Below are 14,380 nucleotides of genomic sequence, written 5' to 3'. Positions count from 1 at the left end.
AGATGTGATACCCAACACCTTCCCCTTCCAAACCTGAGACCCTCCCTTTAGCATGAGATGTGATATCCAACTCCTTCCCATTCCAATCCTGAGACCCTTCCTATAGCATGAGATGTGATATCTCAATGCTTATACCAAACCTGAGAACCTTCCTATAGCATGAGATGTGATATCCAACTCCTTCCCATTCCAATCCTGAAACCCTTCCTATAACATGAGATGTAATATCCAACTCCTTCCCATTCCAATCCTGAGACCCTTCTGAGAGCATGAGATGTGATATCTCAATGCTTCTAATACCAAACCTGAGATCCTTCCGATAGCATGAGATGTGATATCTCAATTCTTCTAATACCAAACCTCAGATCCTTCCTATAACACGAGATGTGATATCCAAATCCTTCCCCTTCCAAACCTGAGACCCTCCCTTTGGCATGAGATGTGATATCCAACTCCTTCCCATTCCAATCCTGAGACCCTTCTGATAGCATGAGATGTGATATCTCAATGCCTCTAACAAAGCTGAGATCCTACCTCTAACATGAAATGTGATATCCAACTCCTTCCCCTTCCAAACCTGAGAGCCTTCCTATAGCATGAGATGTGATATCAAAGTATTTCCCATTCCAATCCTGAGACCCTTCCTATAACATGAGATGTGATATCCAACTCCTTCCCATTCCAACCTGAGACCCTTCCTATAGCATGAGATGGGATATCCAACTACTTCCAAATCCAATCCTGATACCCTTTCGATAGCATGAGATGTGATATCTCAATGCCTCTAATACCAAACCTGAGATCCTTCCGATAGCATGAGATGCGATATCTCAATGCTTCTAATACCAAACCTGATTTCCTTCCTATAACATGAGATGTGATATCAAAATCCTTCCCCTTCCAAACCTGAGACCCTCCCTTTAGCATGAGATGTGATATCCAACTCCTTCCCATTCCAATCCTGAGACCCTTCTGATAGCATGAGATGTGATATCTCAATGCCTCTAATACCAAACCTGAGATCCTACCTCTAACATGAAATGTGATATCCTACTCCTTCCCTTTCCAAACGTGAGACCCTCCCTATAGCATGAGATGTGATATCCAACTACTTCCCATTCCAAAACTGAGACCCTTTTCTATAGCATGAGATGTGATATCTCAATGCTTATACCAAACCTGAGACCCTTCCTATAGCATGAGATGTGATATCCAACTCCTTCCCATTCCAATCCTGAGACCCTTACTATAACATGAGATGTGATATCTCAATGCTTCTAATACCAAACCTGATTTCCTTCCTATAACATGAGATGTGATATCAAAATCCTTCCCCTTCCAAACCTGAGACCCTCCCTTTAGCATGAGATGTGATATCCAACTCCTTCCCATTCCAATCCTGAGACCCTTCTGATAGCATGAGATGTGATATCCAAATACTTCCCATTCCAATCCTGAGACCCTTCCTATAGCATGAGATGTGATATCTCAATGCTTATACCAAACCTGAGACCCTTCCTATAGCATGAGATGTGATATCCAACTCCTTCCCATTCCAATCCTGAGACCCTTCCTATAACATGAGATGTGATGTCTCAATGCTTCTAATACCAAACCTGAGATCCTTCCTATGGCATGAGATGTGATATCCAACTCCTTCCCATTCCAACCTGAGACCCTTCCTATAGCATGAGATGGGATATCCAACTCCTTCCCATTCCAATCCTGAGACCCTTCTGATAGCATGAGATGTTATACCTCAATGATTCTAATACCAAACCTAGATCCTTCCGATAACATGAGATGTGATATCTCAATTCTTCTAATACCAAACCTGAGATCCTTCCTATAACACGAGATGTGATATCCAAATACTTCCCCTTCCAAACCTGAGACCCTCCCTTTGGCATGAGATGTGATATCCAACTCCTTCCCATTCCAATCCTGAGAGCCTTCTGATAGCATGAGATGTGATATCTCAATGCCTCTAATACCAAACCTGAGATCCTACCTCTAACATGAAATGTGATATCCTACTCCTTCCCCTTCCAAACCTGAGACCCTTCCTTTAGCATGAGATGTGATATCCAGCTCCTTCCCATTCCAATCCTGAGACCCTTCCGATAGCAGAGATGCGATATCTCAATGCTTATACCAAACCTGAGACCCTTCCTATGGCATGAGATGTGATATCCAACTCCTTCCCATTTCAATCCTGAGACCCTTCCTATAGCTTGAGATGTGATATCTCAATGCTTCTAATACCAAACCTGAGACCCTTCCTATAGCATGAGATGGGAAATGTGATATCCAACTCCTTCCCCTTCCAAACCTGAGAGCCTTCCTATAGCATGAGATGTGATATTGAAGTATTTCCCATTTCAATCCTGAGACCCTTCCTATAACATGAGATGTGATACCCAACACCTTCCCATTCCAACCTGAGACCCTTCCTATAGCATGAGATGGGATATCCAACTACTTCCAAATCCAATCCTGATACCCTTCCGTTAGCATGAGATGTATCTCAATGCTTCTAATACCAAACCTGAGATCCTTCCTATAACATGAGATGTGATATCCAAATCCTTCCCCTTCCAAACCTGAGACCCTCCCTTTAGCATGCGATGTGATATCCAACTCCTTCCCATTCCAATCCTGAGACCCTTCCTATAGCATGAGATGTGATATCTCAATGCTTATACCAAACCTGAGAACCTTCCTATAGCATGAGATGTGATATCCAACTCCTTCCCATTCCAATCCTGAGACCCTTCCTATAACATGAGATGTGATATCCAACTCCTTCCCATTCCAATCCTGAGACCCTTCTGAGAGCATGAGATGTGATATCTCAATGCTTCTAATACCAAACCTGAGATCCTTCCGATAGCATGAGATGTGATATCTCAATTCTTCTAATACCAAACCTGAGATCCTTCCTATAACACGAGATGTGATATCCAAATCCTTCCCCTTCCAAACCTGAGACCCTCCCTTTGGCATGAGATGTGATATCCAACTCCTTCCCATTCCAATCCTGAGACCCTTCTGATAGCATGAGATGTGATATCTCAATGCCTCTAACAAACCTGAGATCCTACCTCTAACATGAAATGTGATATCCAACTCCTTCCCCTTCCAAACCTGAGAGCCTTCCTATAGCATGAGATGTGATATCGAAGTATTTCCCATTCCAATCCTGAGACCCTTCCTATAACATGAGATGTGATATCCAACTCCTTCCCATTCCAACCTGAGACCCTTCCTATAGCATGAGATGGGATATCAAACTACTTCCAAATCCAATCCTGATACCCTTTCGATAGCATGAGATGTGATATCTCAATGCCTCTAATACCAAACCTGAGATCCTTCCGATAGCATGAGATGCGATATCTCAATGCTTCTAATACCAAACCTGATTTCCTTCCTATAACATGAGATGTGATATCAAAATCCTTCCCCTTCCAAACCTGAGACCCTCCCTTTAGCATGAGATGTGATATCCAACTCCTTCCCATTCCCATCCTGAGACCCTTCTGATAGCATGAGATGTGATATCTCAATGCCTCTAATACCAAACCTGAGATCCTACCTCTAACATGAAATGTGATATCCTACTCCTTCCCTTTCCAAACGTGAGACCCTCCCTATAGCATGAGATGTGATATCCAACTACTTCCCATTCCAATCCTGAGACCCTTCCTATAGCATGAGATGTGATATCTCAATGCTTATACCAAACCTGAGACCCTTCCTATAGCATGAGATGTGATATCCAACTCCTTCCCATTCCAATCCTGAGACCCTTCCTATAACATGAGATGTGATGTCTCAATGCGTCTAATACCAGACCTGAGATCCTTCCTATGGCATGAGATGTGATATCCAACTCCTTCCCATTCCAATCCTGAGAGCCTTCCTATAGCATGAGATGTGATATCCAACTCCTTCCCATTCCAATCCTGAGAGCCTTCCTATAGCATGAGATGTGATATCTCAAAGCTTCTAATACCAAACCTGAGATCCTTCCTATAACATGAGATGTGATATCCAAATCCTTCCCCTTCCAAACCTGAGACCCTCCCTTTAGCATGAGATGTGATATCTCAATGCTTCTAATACCAAACCTTATTTCCTTCCTATAACATGAGATGTGATATCAAAATCCTTCCCCTTCCAAACCTGAGACCCTCCCTTTAGCATGAGATGTGATATCCAACTCCTTCCCATTCCAATCCTGAGACCCTTCTGATAGCATGAGATGTGATATCTCAATGCCTCTAATACCAAACCTGAGATCCTACCTCTAACATGAAATGTGATATCCTACTCCTTCCCTTTCCAAACGTGAGACCCTCCCTATAGCATGAGATGTGATATCCGACTCCTTCCCAATCCAATCCTGAGACCCTTCCTATAGCATGAGATGAAATATCACAATGCTTGTAATACCAAATCTGAGTCCCTTCATATAGCATGAGATGTGATATCCAACTCCTTCCCATTCCAATCTGAGACCCTTCCTATAGCATGAGATGTGACATCTCAATGCTTCTAATACCAGACCTGAGACCCTTCCTATAGCCTGAGATGGCATATCCAACTCCTTCCCATTCCAATCCTGAGACACTTACGATAGCAGAGATGTGATATCTCAATGCTTATACCAAACCTGAGACCCTTCCTATAACATGAGATGTGATATCCAACTCCTTCCCGTTCCAAACCTGAGACCCTTCCTATAGCATATGTGGTATCCAACTCCTTCCCATTCCAAACATGAGACCCTTCCTATAGCAAGAATGTAATATCCAATTCCTTCCCATTCCAATCCTGAGACCATGCCTATAGCATGAGATGTGATATCTCAATGCTTCTAATACCAAACCTGAGATCCTTGCTATGACATGAGATGTGATATCCAATTCCTTCCCATTCCAAACCTGAAACCCTTCCTACAGCATGCAATGTGATATCTCAATGCTTCTAATACCAAACCTGAGACCCGTCCTATAACATGAGATGGGATATCCAACTCCTTCCCGTTCCAAACCTGAGACCCTTCCTATAGTATGAGATGTGATATCCAACTCCTTTCCATCCCAATCCTGAGACACTTCCGATAGCAGAGATGTTATATCTCAATGCTTATACCAAACCTGAGACCCTTCCTATGGCATGAGATGTGATATCCAACTCCTTCCCATTCCAATCCTGAGACCCTTCCTATAGCATGAGATGCGATATCTCAATGCTTCTAATATCAAACCTGGACCCTTCCTATGGCATGAAATGTGATATCAAACTCCGTCCCATTCCAATCCTGCGTCCCTTCCTATAGCATGAGATTTGATATCTCAATGTTTCTACTACCAAACCTGAGCCCCTTCCTATAACATGAGACGTGATATCCAACTCCTTCCCATTCCAATCCTGAGACTCTTCCTATAGCATGAGATGTGATATCTCAATGCTTCTACCAAACCTGAGACCCTTCTATAGCATGAGATGTGATATCCGACTCCTTCCCATTCCAATCCTCAGACACTTCCTATAGCATGAGATGTGATATCTCAATGCTTCTAATACCAAACCTGAGACCCTTCCTATGGCATGAGATTTGATATCAAACTCCTTCCCAATCCAATCCTGAGACCCTTCCAATAGCATCAGATATGATATCCAACTCCTTCCCATTGCAATCCTGAAACCCTTCCTACACCATGAGATGTGATATCTTAATGCTTCTAATACCAAACCTGAGACCCGTCCTATAACATGAGATGTGATATCCAAATCCTTCCCCTTCCAAACCTGAGACCCTTCCTTTAGCATGAGATGTGATATCCAGCTCCTTCTCATTCCAATCCTGAGACCCTTCCGATAGCATGAGATGTGATATCTCAATGCTTCTAATATCAAAACTGAGACCCTCCCTATAGCATGAGATGTGATATCTAAGTCCTTCCCATTCCAATCCTGAGACCCTTCGGATAGCAGAGATGTGATATCTCAATCCTTATACCAAACCTGAGACCCTTCCTATGGCATGAGATGTGATATCCAACTCCTTCCCATTCCAATCCTGAGATCCCTCCTATAGCATGAGATGGGATATCTCAATGCTTCTACCAAACCTGACACCCTTCCTTTAGCATGAGATGTGATATCCAACTCCTTCCCATTCCAATCCTGAGACCCTTACTATAGCATGAGATGTGATATCTCAATGCTTCTAATACCAAACCTGAGATCCTTCCTATAACATGAGATGTGATATCCAAATCCTTCCCCTTCCAAACCTGAGACCCTCCCTTTAGCATGAGATGTGATATCCAACTCCTTCCCATTCCAATCCTGAGACCCTTCTGATAGCATGAGATGTGATGTCTCAATGCTTCTACCAAACCTGAGATCCTTCCGATAGCATGAGATGTGATATCTCAATGCTTCTAATACCAAACCTGAGATCCTTCCTATAACATGAGATGTGATATCCAAATCCTTCCCCTTCCAAACCTGAGACCCTCCCTTTAGCGTGAGATGTGATATCCAACTCCTTCCCATTCCAATCCTGAGACCCTTCTGATAGCATGAGATGTGATGTCTCAATGCCTCTAATATCAAACCCGAGATCCTACCTCTAACACGAAATGTGATATCCAACTCCTTCCCCTTCCAAACCTGAGAGCCGTCCTATAGCATGAGATGTGATATCCATCTCCTTCCCATTCCAATTCTGAGACTCTTCCTATAGCATGAGATGTGATATCTCAATGCTTCTACCAAACCTGAGACCCTTCCTTTAGCATGAGATGTGATATCCGACTCCTTCCCATTCCAATCCTCAGACACTTCATATAGCATGAGATGTGATATCTCAATGCTTCTAATACCAAACCTGAGACCCTTCCTATGGCATGAGATTTGATATCAAACTCCTTCCCAATCCAATCCTGAGATCCTTCCTATAACATGAGATGTGATATCCAAATCCTTCCCCTTCCAAACCAGAGACCCTCCCTTTAGCGTGAGATGTGATATCCAACTCCTTCCCATTCCAATCCTTAGACCCTTCTGATAGCATGAGATGTGATGTCTCAATGCCTCTAATACCAAACCTGTGATCCTACATCTAACATGAAATGTGATATCCAACTCCTTCCCCTTCCAAACCTGAGAGCCTTCCTATAACATGAGATGTGATATCGAAGTCCTTCCCATTCCAATCCTGAGACCCTTCCTATAACATGAGATGTGATATCCAACTCCTTCCCATTCCAACCTGAGACCCTTCCTATAGCATGAGATGGGATATCCAACTACTTCCAAATCCAATCCTGATACCCTTCCGATAGCATGAGATGTGATATCCCAATGCTTCTACCAAACCTGAAACCCATACTATGGCATGAGATGTGATATCAAACTCCTTCCCATTCCAATCCCGAGACCCTTCCTATAGCTTGAGATGTGATATCCAACTCCTTCCCATTCCAATTCTGAGACCCTTCCTATACCAGGAGACTTGCTATCTCAATGCTTCTAATACCAAACCTGAGATCCTTCCTATGGCATGAGATGTGATATCCAACTCCTTCCCATTCCAACCTGAGACCCTTCCTATAGCATGAGATGGGATATCCAACTCCTTCCCATTCCAATCCTGAGACCCTTCTGATAGCATGAGATGTTATATCTCAATGCTTCTAATACCAAACCTGAGATCCTTCCGATAACATGAGATGTGATATCTCAATTCTTCTAATACCAAACCTGAGATCCTTCCTATGGCATGAGATGTGATATCCAACTCCTTCCCATTCCAACCTGAGACCCTTCCTATAGCATGAGATGGGATATCAAACTCCTTCCCATTCCAATCCCGAGACCCTTCCTATAGCTTGAGATGTGATATCCAACTCCTTCCCATTCCAATCCTGAGACCCTTCTGATAGCATGAGATGTGATATCTCAATGCCTCTATCACCAAACCTGAGATCCTACCTCTAACATGAAATGTGATATCCTACTCCTTCCCCTTCCAAACCTGAGACCCTTCCTTTAGCATGAGATGTGATATCCAGCTCCTTCCCATTCCAATCCTGAGACCCTTCCGATAGCAGAGATGCGATATCTCAATGTTTATACCAAACCTGAGACCCTTCCTATGGCATGAGATGTGATATCCAACTCCTTCCCATTCCAATCCTGAGACCCCTCCTATAGCATGAGATGGGATATCTCAATGCTTCTACCAAACCTGACACCCTTCCTTTAGCATGAGATGTGATATCCAACTCCTTCCCATTCCAATCCTGAGACCCTTACTATAGCATGAGATGTGATATCTCAATGCTTCTAATACCAAACCTGAGATCCTTCCTATAACATGAGATGTGAGATCCTTCCTATAACATGAGATGTGATATCCAAATCCTTCCCCTTCCAAACCTGAGACCCTCCCTTTAGCATGAGATGTGATATCCAACTCCTTCCCATTCCAATCCTGAGACCCTTCTGATAGCATGAGATGTGATATCTCAATGCCTCTAATACCAAACCTGAGATCCTTCCGATAGCATGAGATGTGATATCTCAATGCTTCTAATACCAAACCTGAAATTCTTCCTATAACATGAGATGTGATATCCAAATCCTTCCCCTTCCAAACCTAAGACCTTCCCTTTAGCATGAGATGTGATATCCAACTCGTTCCCATTCCAATCCTGAGACCCTTCTGATAGCATGAGATGTGATATCTCAATGCCTCTAATACCAAACCTGAGATCCTACCTCTAACATGAAATGTGATATCCAACTCCTTCCCTTTCCAAACCTGAGAGCCTTCCTATAGCATGAGATGTGATATCCAAGTCCTTCTCATTCCAATCCGGAGACCCTTCCTATAACATGAGATGTGATATCCAACTCCTTCTGATTCCAACCTGAGACCCTTCCTATAGCATGAGATTGGATATCCAACTCCTTCCAAATCCAATCCTGATACCCTTCCGATTGCATGAGATGTGATATCCCAATGCTTCTACCAAACCTGAGACCCATACTATGACATCAGATGTGATATCAAACTCCTTCCCATTCCAATCTTGAGACCCTTCCTATAGCTTGAGATGTGATATCCAACTCCTTCCCATTCAATTATGAGACCCTTCCTATACCATGAGACTTGATATCTCAATGCTTCTACCAAACCTGAGACCCATACTATTGCATGAGATGTGATATCAAACTCCTTCCAATTCCAATCCTGAGAACCTTCCTATAACATGAGATGAGATATCCAAATCCTTCCCCTTCAAACCTTAGACCCTTTCTTTATCATGAGATGTGATATCCAACTCCTTCCCATTCCAATCCTTAGACCCTTCTGATAGCATGAGATGTGATATCTCAATCCCTCTAATACCAAACCTGAGATCCTACCTCTAACATGAAATGTGATATCCAACTACTTCCAAATCCAATCCTGATACCCTTCCGATAGCATGAGATGTGATATCCCAATGCTTCTACCAAACCTGAGACCCATACTATGACATGAGATGTGATATCCAATTCCTTCCCATTCCAAACCGGAGATACTTCCTACAGCATGTGATGTGATATCTCAATGCTCTAATACCAAAACTGAGACCCGTCCTATAGCATGAGATGTGATATCCAACTCCTTCCCATTCCAATCCTGAGACACTTTCGATAGCAGAGATGTGATATCTCAATTCTTATACCAAACCTGAGACCCTTCCTATAACATGAAATGGGATATCCAAATCCTTCCCCTTCCAAACCTGAGACCCTCCCTTTAGCATGAGATGTGATATCTCAATGCTTCTAATACCAAACCTTATTTCCTTCCTATAACATGAGATGTGATATCAAAATCCTTCCCCTTCCAAACCTGAGACCCTCCCTTTAGCATGAGATGTGATATCCAACTCCTTCCCATTCCAATCCTGAGACCCTTCTGATAGCATGAGATGTGATATCTCAATGCCTCTAATACCAAACCTGAGATCCTACCTCTAACATGAAATGTGATATCCTACTCCTTCCCTTTCCAAACGTGAGACCCTCCCTATAGCATGAGATGTGATATCCGACTCCTTCCCAATCCAATCCTGAGACCCTTCCTATAGCATGAGATGAAATATCACAATGCTTGTAATACCAAATCTGAGTCCCTTCATATAGCATGAGATGTGATATCCAACTCCTTCCCATTCCAATCTGAGACCCTTCCTATAGCATGAGATGTGACATCTCAATGCTTCTAATACCAGACCTGAGACCCTTCCTATAGCCTGAGATGGCATATCCAACTCCTTCCCATTCCAATCCTGAGACACTTACGATAGCAGAGATGTGATATCTCAATGCTTATACCAAACCTGAGACCCTTCCTATAACATGAGATGTGATATCCAACTCCTTCCCGTTCCAAACCTGAGACCCTTCCTATAGCATATGTGGTATCCAACTCCTTCCCATTCCAAACATGAGACCCTTCCTATAGCAAGAATGTAATATCCAATTCCTTCCCATTCCAATCCTGAGACCATGCCTATAGCATGAGATGTGATATCTCAATGCTTCTAATACCAAACCTGAGATCCTTGCTATGACATGAGATGTGATATCCAATTCCTTCCCATTCCAAACCTGAAACCCTTCCTACAGCATGCAATGTGATATCTCAATGCTTCTAATACCAAACCTGAGACCCGTCCTATAACATGAGATGGGATATCCAACTCCTTCCCGTTCCAAACCTGAGACCCTTCCTATAGTATGAGATGTGATATCCAACTCCTTTCCATCCCAATCCTGAGACACTTCCGATAGCAGAGATGTTATATCTCAATGCTTATACCAAACCTGAGACCCTTCCTATGGCATGAGATGTGATATCCAACTCCTTCCCATTCCAATCCTGAGACCCTTCCTATAGCATGAGATGCGATATCTCAATGCTTCTAATATCAAACCTGGACCCTTCCTATGGCATGAAATGTGATATCAAACTCCGTCCCATTCCAATCCTGCGTCCCTTCCTATAGCATGAGATTTGATATCTCAATGTTTCTACTACCAAACCTGAGACCCTTCCTATAACATGAGACGTGATATCCAACTCCTTCCCATTCCAATCCTGAGACTCTTCCTATAGCATGAGATGTGATATCTCAATGCTTCTACCAAACCTGAGACCCTTCTATAGCATGAGATGTGATATCCGACTCCTTCCCATTCCAATCCTCAGACACTTCCTATAGCATGAGATGTGATATCTCAATGCTTCTAATACCAAACCTGAGACCCTTCCTATGGCATGAGATTTGATATCAAACTCCTTCCCAATCCAATCCTGAGACCCTTCCAATAGCATCAGATATGATATCCAACTCCTTCCCATTGCAATCCTGAAACCCTTCCTACACCATGAGATGTGATATCTTAATGCTTCTAATACCAAACCTGAGACCCGTCCTATAACATGAGATGTGATATCCAAATCCTTCCCCTTCCAAACCTGAGACCCTTCCTTTAGCATGAGATGTGATATCCAGCTCCTTCTCATTCCAATCCTGAGACCCTTCCGATAGCATGAGATGTGATATCTCAATGCTTCTAATATCAAAACTGAGACCCTCCCTATAGCATGAGATGTGATATCTAAGTCCTTCCCATTCCAATCCTGAGACCCTTCGGATAGCAGAGATGTGATATCTCAATCCTTATACCAAACCTGAGACCCTTCCTATGGCATGAGATGTGATATCCAACTCCTTCCCATTCCAATCCTGAGATCCCTCCTATAGCATGAGATGGGATATCTCAATGCTTCTACCAAACCTGACACCCTTCCTTTAGCATGAGATGTGATATCCAACTCCTTCCCATTCCAATCCTGAGACCCTTACTATAGCATGAGATGTGATATCTCAATGCTTCTAATACCAAACCTGAGATCCTTCCTATAACATGAGATGTGATATCCAAATCCTTCCCCTTCCAAACCTGAGACCCTCCCTTTAGCATGAGATGTGATATCCAACTCCTTCCCATTCCAATCCTGAGACCCTTCTGATAGCATGAGATGTGATGTCTCAATGCTTCTACCAAACCTGAGATCCTTCCGATAGCATGAGATGTGATATCTCAATGCTTCTAATACCAAACCTGAGATCCTTCCTATAACATGAGATGTGATATCCAAATCCTTCCCCTTCCAAACCTGAGACCCTCCCTTTAGCGTGAGATGTGATATCCAACTCCTTCCCATTCCAATCCTGAGACCCTTCTGATAGCATGAGATGTGATGTCTCAATGCCTCTAATATCAAACCCGAGATCCTACCTCTAACACGAAATGTGATATCCAACTCCTTCCCCTTCCAAACCTGAGAGCCGTCCTATAGCATGAGATGTGATATCCAACTCCTTCCCATTCCAATTCTGAGACTCTTCCTATAGCATGAGATGTGATATCTCAATGCTTCTACCAAACCTGAGACCCTTCCTTTAGCATGAGATGTGATATCCGACTCCTTCCCATTCCAATCCTCAGACACTTCATATAGCATGAGATGTGATATCTCAATGCTTCTAATACCAAACCTGAGACCCTTCCTATGGCATGAGATTTGATATCAAACTCCTTCCCAATCCAATCCTGAGATCCTTCCTATAACATGAGATGTGATATCCAAATCCTTCCCCTTCCAAACCAGAGACCCTCCCTTTAGCGTGAGATGTGATATCCAACTCCTTCCCATTCCAATCCTTAGACCCTTCTGATAGCATGAGATGTGATGTCTCAATGCCTCTAATACCAAACCTGTGATCCTACATCTAACATGAAATGTGATATCCAACTCCTTCCCCTTCCAAACCTGAGAGCCTTCCTATAACATGAGATGTGATATCGAAGTCCTTCCCATTCCAATCCTGAGACCCTTCCTATAACATGAGATGTGATATCCAACTCCTTCCCATTCCAACCTGAGACCCTTCCTATAGCATGAGATGGGATATCCAACTACTTCCAAATCCAATCCTGATACCCTTCCGATAGCATGAGATGTGATATCCCAATGCTTCTACCAAACCTGAGACCCATACTATGGCATGAGATGTGATATCAAACTCCTTCCCATTCCAATCCCGAGACCCTTCCTATAGCTTGAGATGTGATATCCAACTCCTTCCCATTCCAATTCTGAGACCCTTCCTATACCAGGAGACTTGCTATCTCAATGCTTCTAATACCAAACCTGAGATCCTTCCTATGGCATGAGATGTGATATCCAACTCCTTCCCATTCCAACCTGAGACCCTTCCTATAGCATGAGATGGGATATCCAACTCCTTCCCATTCCAATCCTGAGACCCTTCTGATAGCATGAGATGTTATATCTCAATGCTTCTAATACCAAACCTGAGATCCTTCCGATAACATGAGATGTGATATCTCAATTCTTCTAATACCAAACCTGAGATCCTTCCTATGGCATGAGATGTGATATCCAACTCCTTCCCATTCCAACCTGAGACCCTTCCTATAGCATGAGATGGGATATCAAACTCCTTCCCATTCCAATCCCGAGACCCTTCCTATAGCTTGAGATGTGATATCCAACTCCTTCCCATTCCAATCCTGAGACCCTTCTGATAGCATGAGATGTGATATCTCAATGCCTCTATCACCAAACCTGAGATCCTACCTCTAACATGAAATGTGATATCCTACTCCTTCCCCTTCCAAACCTGAGACCCTTCCTTTAGCATGAGATGTGATATCCAGCTCCTTCCCATTCCAATCCTGAGACCCTTCCGATAGCAGAGATGCGATATCTCAATGTTTATACCAAACCTGAGACCCTTCCTATGGCATGAGATGTGATATCCAACTCCTTCCCATTCCAATCCTGAGACCCCTGCTATAGCATGAGATGGGATATCTCAATGCTTCTACCAAACCTGACACCCTTCCTTTAGCATGAGATGTGATATCCAACTCCTTCCCATTCCAATCCTGAGACCCTTACTATAGCATGAGATGTGATATCTCAATGCTTCTAATACCAAACCTGAGATCCTTCCTATAACATGAGATGTGAGATCCTTCCTATAACATGAGATGTGATATCCAAATCCTTCCCCTTCCAAACCTGAGACCCTCCCTTTAGCATGAGATGTGATATCCAACTCCTTCCCATTCCAATCCTGAGACCCTTCTGATAGCATGAGATGTGATATCTCAATGCCTCTAATACCAAACCTGAGATCCTTCCGATAGCATGAGATGTGATATCTCAATGCTTCTAATACCAAACCTGAAATTCTTCCTA

This window comes from Ambystoma mexicanum, chromosome 14 (assembly GCF_040938575.1).
Source record: "Ambystoma mexicanum isolate Mex_15411 chromosome 14, UKY_AmexF1_1, whole genome shotgun sequence".
NCBI lineage: Eukaryota > Metazoa > Chordata > Amphibia > Caudata > Ambystomatidae > Ambystoma > Ambystoma mexicanum.
This window is presented reverse-complemented; position numbering follows the sequence as displayed.